The 7286-nt window shown below is 45.9% G+C and overlaps 1 pseudogene; it reads left to right on the plus strand.

Moving 5' to 3' along the window:
- The first annotated feature begins 6433 nt into the window (after positions 1-6433).
- Positions 6434-6524, plus strand: LOC132580816 (U6 spliceosomal RNA; annotated as a pseudogene).
- Positions 6525-7286: the final 762 nt, after the last annotated feature.

Raw genomic sequence — 7286 nt, forward strand, 5'->3', positions numbered from 1 at the left:
GGGGAATAAAAAGGAAAAGGGGGGGAAAGAAGCATTTCACGTATTGATGTATGTTATATATGCTATGTATTGTTTGAGTTATACGGAAGCAAGATTCAAATACTTCAATTAACAAATTTAGCAAAAGAAAAGATCGCTCCAGCGTAATCCAGCCATTGCAACCTCTGTCCTCGTCAGTCTTGATTTGGTACCATTTTTTAAAATCTTCATGATATGCACATAACCGCATAATTGGTGAAAGGCAGCAGGAGCCCACAGGTGCCTTAAGCTCCACAAGAGATGCATTCTGAGCAACTGCAAATACTTTTTTTGGGGGGGGGAGTTTTTTTTAGGTTGGGATTTGTGAGTAACGCAATCATTGTTTAGTCCACACGCCTAGAAAATAGTCCATACTTGGGCAAGCCAATCAGCGGCATTGTTTATGTGCCTGTGCGAAGGCCCAGCTGTCTGATTGGTCAATGATGGGACAGGCACTCGGCAAGGCAAATTACAGTCAGGATATCTGATAAGGCAACTGTGTTTCAAGTAATGGAGACAAACCCAGGAGTGCCTCACTGATGGGTTAAATGGTTCATCTGACTGTGACCTAGGTCTCGATTCAGTCCAGAAGGATGCATTGCCTTGAGCTTCATTCTCAGTTGCAATTCAGCAGTCTCTCTTTCTAATCTCCCTCTGAAATTCCTTTGTACAATAACTTACAATGAAATATAGTCCTGTTTTCAACAATCAAATCATTCCGGGGATAGATGTCAAGAAGAAGAAGAAGAAGAAGAAGAAGAAGAAGAAGAAGAAGAAGAAGAAGAAGATATTGGATTTATATCCCGCCCTCCACTCCGAAGAGTCTCAGAGCGGCTCACAATCTCCTTTACCTTCCTTCCCCACAACAGACACCCTGTGAGGTGGGTGGGGCTGGAGAGGGCTCTCACAGCAGCTGCCCTTTCAAGGACAACCTCTGCCAGAACTATGGCTGACCCAAGGCCATTCCAGCAGGTGCAAGTGGAGGAGTGGGGAATCAAACCCGGTTCTCCCAGATAAGAGTCTGCACACTTAACCACTACACCAAACTGGCTCTCCAGTTTGGGTTCTCCAGTTTGGGCTCTCCAGACTAGCTCTCCAGAAGCTGGGGCTGTCCCAAGTAGATAGAGAGGGTAGACATCTCCAGTTTTAGGAACTCAGACAGACATAGACTGAGACCCTAAACAGTCACCGCCCATTAGAGCCAACATATTGAACCAGCATGTGCATAGTAGAGTAACAGCAGGTAAAGTTTGTCACATGACTTGACTGAAACTTGAAAATCCTTCTGTAAGCTTGTCTTCCTACAATACGCTTTGGGTCAGAGTTGGGAGGTAGCAATAGACTTTCCTCTTCTCTTGCTTTAACCACCCTCTCTCCCTTGTACCACACGGGGTCATGGCTTGCTGAAAACAGCTTATGTAGTGGCAATAAAGCTTTATACAATATTATGTGCCTCTCTTGCTGGCTGGCCAATTTGTTGTAGTGGTTAAGAGTGGCGGATTCTAATCTGGAGAACTGGGTTTGATTCCCTACTCCTCCTCATGCAGCCAGCTAAGTGACCTTGGGCCAATCACAGTTCTCTTAGAGCTGTTCTCTCAAGAGCAGTTCTCAGAGAGCTCTCTCAGCACCACCTGCCTCACAGGCAGTGTTCCCTCTGAGCTGAGTTAGTGTGAGCTGGCTCATAGATTTTTAGCCTCCAGCTCACACATTTTTGTCTTAGCTCAGGGAAAATGGCCGCAAAGCACAATAATTTATGCAGGAGCTCACAACTTTCATGCCAGTAGCTGACAAATTAGAATTTTTGCTCACAGGACTCTGCAGCTTAGAGGGAACATTGCTCAGAGGGTGTCTGTTGTGGGGATGGCAAGGAAAAGAAGATTGTAAACCACTCTGAGACTCTGAGTGAAGGGCAGGGTATCAATCCAACTCCTCTTCTTCTTTGTCTGGCACATCAACCTTGACTGGAGCTAAATGGTTTTGATGCAAGCAAGTCAGATTCCCAAGCAGCCGTGCTGACCATATCCCAAATTCCGCCCTGAAACTTTGGACAGGATTGAGTGATATATAGAAGTACTTTTGTTTGTCAGGCTGTTTTCTTCCACACAGCTGCCTCAGGGCCATAATAGCTTACCCTAACCAGAGACAAAAACAGAACAGACCGAAGAAGCTGCATATAGCCAGGGATAATCCCCCACCACCACCCTTCAAGGCACACTTCAGGAGCAGAAGAGGTTAAAAGAGAGTAATATGGACTGTGTGGATTATTCTCCCCCGCCCCCAGCATTTCCCGCCCATTTAGTTTAATTTTTCCCTTTGGAGATAAGAATAAATTGAGGAAGAGAAATGGGGGAATATTTGACTCTCACTTTTGCTGATCTGTGAACTTCTTTCTTCTGGACTGCGCAGCGTAGATGAGGTGGGCAGACGGGGATTTTTTTTTTTTTCAAAAAAACGTGGGCCTCTGGTGTGAAGCACTGAGGACTCGGGGAAAGCCAAAAATGCTTGTAGCATATGGGAGGGGGGGGGAGGCCATGTTCTGCACAAGCTTGGACAGATGTGCTGAGGAAAGAGGGTGGGGTCAAAAGACTTCCCCCTCCATCAGTGTGGAGGGCAGCCAATTCGGCAGAATGGACCCTTTTTCGGACCTCAATAGTTAGGGAGAGCCCTTGAGGCTCTCTTGGACAGAGAGAGAGAGAGAGAACCACAGTCCAGGAGATTCAGACCTTTTTTCTTAATGCAGAGCATATTTCAGGCTATGGCACAAAAAATACCAACAAGAAAAAAAAAAACTGGGGAGGGGGAGGTTTGAGAAAGGAGCTAACAAAATGATTGTAAAGCAAAACAAAACTGGAGAGTGTTGCTGCTGCTAGATTGGTTAGGAAATGAAGCTAGGCAGAAAAACAAGTCCCTCGGATCTTAAAAAGGATGTTTGTGTCCACCCCAGAAAAGGGGGCAAAACTGAGAGCAAGTGGATGACACTCCAGTTGGGCTGTAAATCCATCCATAGATGGGGCTTTGAGTTCTTCCAGAATTACAGTTTATCTCCAGAGTGTAATTGATTGGTTCCCCTGGAAGAAATGGCTGTTTTGGAGAGTGGACTGTATAGCATTGATTTTACTTGAAATCCCCCCTCCACACACTCTGCCCCCAAATCTCCAAGTCCAGAGTTAGCAATGCTACATCCAAGACAAGAACAAATACTCATTGTCTAAGTTCATGGACATTGAAAATTTCAGATCTGTTGCTCTTCAAGAACTAAAGTGCTTTTCAGGTATTTCAGGTGGAACTAAAAACAAGAAGAAGATGATGATGAGGATGACGATGACGAGTAATTTATTCATTTTTTTTAATTAGCAGATTTATATTCCTCTCTCCCCCATGTGGGCTCAGGGTAGATTACAGGTATTAAACAGTTAAAATACAACAATAAAATGAATACTCTGCAATTAAACAACACCAATAAACTCAATACAACTCAATAACATATTATTATTATTATTATTCACCCAGAGTCTCAGAGCAGCTTACAATTTCCTTTCCTTCCTTTCCTCACTGAGAGAGCTCTGAGAGAATCGTGACTGATCCAAGGTCACCCAGCTGGCCTCACATGGAGGACTGGGGAATCAAACTTGGTTAGAGTCTGCCATTTTTAACCACAGCACCAAACAGAAGCATCCTGTTTTCTCATCCCTGCTCTTCTGACCCTGTTTCAGTATTACTTCCCGTGTATGAATTGAACACACGGTTCCTTATTATCATGCCATTTTCTGAGTCTTTGTTCCAAATTTTCCATGTAAAAACAGACTCATTTATCAACATTATTTGTGCTTCAATAAACCAACATTATATATTATGTGATAAATGAAGTATATTATATGTATAAATGCCAGAGTATAAAAAACATAGATGTAAGATGCAAACAAGTATACAAACCAACAGAACAAAGCAGAGGCTGGAAGGAAAACCACAGGCAAAGTTGGTAGAAAATTATGAAAAGGGTCGTTTTTGCACTCACCTCCAGCCGGCGCCGGGAGTTTCCGGCGCAAAAGGCTGCTCCGCAGCATTTAGTGCGAAATCCGCGCAGATCCTGCGCGGTGAAGAGGGGGGTCGCGCCGGCTGGAGGTGAGTGCGAAAACGACCAAGTAATTAAATTGAAAGCAGTAGCTTATCTATTATGACTGTTATTTCAAGGGGAGATCCACAAAGACACTTGGAGAAAAGAAATCTCAGTCTTCCTACTGGTCCCCATATTTCCCCTCCTGCTCTTGTTCTTCTAAACCAGACATCCTTTTCTCCTCTTCCTTAATAGCCCCATCTAATGTTTCTGCTTCTCCACCCCCTCTCCCACCCAGTTCATCCTACCCCCTGCTGTTTACATGAACATCCATGAAGCTGCCATATGCAGAATCAGACCCTTGATCCATCAAGGTCAGTAGTGTTAACTCAGGCTGGCAGCAGCTCTCCAGAGTCTCAGGCAGAGGTCTTTCACATCACCTACCACCTCATCCTTTTAACTGGAAATGATGTGGATTGAACCTGGGACCTTCCACATGCAAAGCAGAGGCTCTTCCACTAAGCCACAGCCCCTCCCTTTGTCCTCCTCTCTTTGGCAGGTCTGGCTCACTCCCTTCTGGCTCCTGGTTTTCCCTACCCTAATGCTGCTGACTTTCATTCCCCCTGTGCTGTGGTCTCCACTTTTCCTCCATCCCAGCCCTTGAGGTTCTAGCCCATTCTTTCCCACTTCCTCTCTCTTCTTCTAACAGCAAGAACCTTGGCAATGCTATTTTAGGTTGTCTCCATATGTACATACAGAGGTGGAATTCTAGCAGGAGCTCCTTTGCATATTAGGCCACACACCCCTGATGTAGCCAATACTCCAAGAGCTTACAAGGCTCTTTTTTACAAGCTCTTGGAGGATTGGCTACATCAGGGTTGTGTGGCCTAATATGCAAAGGAGTTCCTGCTAGAATTCTACCCCTGTGTAAATACATGTCATCAAGTCACTGCTGCCTTATGGCAACCTCAGCAAGGGGCTTTCAAGGCAATTGGGAACCAACAGTGGTTTGCTATTGCCTCCCTTAGTGACCTGCCATCCAAGTACTAACCCTGCTTAGCTTCTGAGATCTGATAAGATTGGGCTCTACCAGGGGTGGCCAAACTTGCTTAATGCAAGAGCCACATAGAATAAACATCAGGTCTTTGAGAGCCGCAAGACATGGATGTCAGATGTTTGAAAGCTGGGAGGAAGGAAGGAAAATGGGGGGAGAGGTGGAAAGAAAGCAACTTTAACTTTAAATGGATTTTCCAAGCCACTGGCTGGCTTGGCCTAGAGAAGTGATTTAAAGAGAGAAATGCCTTCTTCAAACTGGCCAGCAGGGCAGTGGGAGCTTTGAGAGCCACACTATATGTGTGAAAGAGCCACATGTAGCTCCTGAGCCAGGTTGGCCACCCCTGAGCTATACCATACCATACATCATCCCCCTTTATTGTCATGGAAAGGCTTTTTTAAAAAAGCAGGAACGCACAGGAACACAGTTCCGGCTGGCTTGATGTGAGGGGTGTGTGGCCTAATATGCAAATGAGTTCCTGTTGGGCTTTTCCTGCAAAAACCCCTATGTGGAACAATGGTGGTGTCAGGGGGTGTGGCCTAATATGGAAATAAGTTCCTGCTGGGCTTTTTCTACCAAAAAAAAAGTCCTGGTCGTGGACCATCCGGTTTAGCGTGGGAATATGATTTTTCATTGAAAGAGGAGGAGGTCAATCCATCCCCAAATCCTGCCTTGACAGACCCTCCCTGTGAGTCCAGCCTCTTAGGTCCTCTCCAAATTGACCCTGAGTTAGCAAGGTGCTGCTCTCTGAGTCTCCAGAACTCTCCAGAACTCTCAAGCTAGGAGGTTCCAACATGGACCATCCACTGCCAGAGCCACCACAGTCTCATGAAGGACTCCAGGACCAGAGAAGGTAAAGGCCAAGGGCTGAGGCTTGGAGTAACCATGGCTCAGTAGCAGAGCCCCTGCTTGGCATGCAGAAGGACCTCTGCTGAGACCCTGGAGAGCCGCTGCCAGTCTGAGTACACAAGACTGACCTTGATGGACCAAGGGCCTGATTCGGGATAAGGCAATTTTGTATGTTCTGTCTAGGTACAGGAGTGTACGCTTGGCAGCCTGAGGCCTCTCCTCTACTGAGGGAATGCCAGGGGAAACCAAGCCATCAGTCAAGTTTATTATGGTCACAAGACAAGCAAGGTTGAAAACAGATTTTTAAAAGACCAGTTTTAAAATTTAAGATTGAATTGATACGTAAAAAGCGGAATCATATATTTAAAAAGAAATTTTTAAAACTCGGATTCATTTTTCAGCATTTGACATTTCCTTAGTCAGGCAGTTTTACTTTCTAAGTGCTAATGCACAAAATTTTGCTACCACATATAGTAAAATTGGAACAATACAGAGAAGATTAGCATGGCCCCTGTGCCAGTGGAAACCAATAAGTCACTGCAGGATCTCGCCGCCACTTTTCCTCCTGAGTAAAGAAGCTGACCCAGCTTGTGGAGAGGAGTTTGATGTGAGACCAGCCTCACCTGCAAGGAAATGCCCTATAGAAGGCTGCGGTGAGGCTAGATTCAGTGTGGAGTTAATGTGGCTGCAGTCTTGCTGATGGGCTGCTATTAGTAGCCCAATGTGCTTGAGACTGATCTGTGAAACCTTATTTCCTTACCCTTGAATTGCTTTTAGGCTGTGCCTTGAGAACGTGTGCTTTGATTGTAAGCAACTTTGTGGTTGCTGAGGCTTACTTTCCACAGGGTAACTAGGACACCTTGGGAACCCAAAATGGTGGCTTGAGATCGTCTGATGTAGTCTCATATGATCTTGATGATTTTAACGTTCTTCTGTTTTAGAGACAGCCAGTTTGGTGTAGTGGTTACGTGCATGGAGTCTAATCTGGGAGAACTGGGTTTGATTCCCCACTCCATATGCACCTGTTGGGTAGGTCGGTAGCCACAGTGGGGCCTGTGGGGGAACTGCCCCCTGGCTTCCAGGCAGGGCCTGTGTCTTCCAGGGAGCCTCCAGCACACAGTCTGCTTTTTTCATTTTCTTTTTGCTGTGGCTGAGCTAAGTGAAGTGTCATCAGTGGCAGCCAGAGCAAGGAGAGCTGAGCAGGGCACAGTGCACTGAGGCAGCAAAAACAACAGGTGGAGAGGAGGGAGACATGTGGAATGGGCAGGAGATAGGGGGATGGATGGAGCTGCTGGCTGGAAAGTGCCAGGG

The sequence above is a fragment of the Heteronotia binoei genome, chromosome 12 (assembly GCF_032191835.1).
Source record: "Heteronotia binoei isolate CCM8104 ecotype False Entrance Well chromosome 12, APGP_CSIRO_Hbin_v1, whole genome shotgun sequence".
Classification (NCBI taxonomy): domain Eukaryota; kingdom Metazoa; phylum Chordata; class Lepidosauria; order Squamata; family Gekkonidae; genus Heteronotia; species Heteronotia binoei.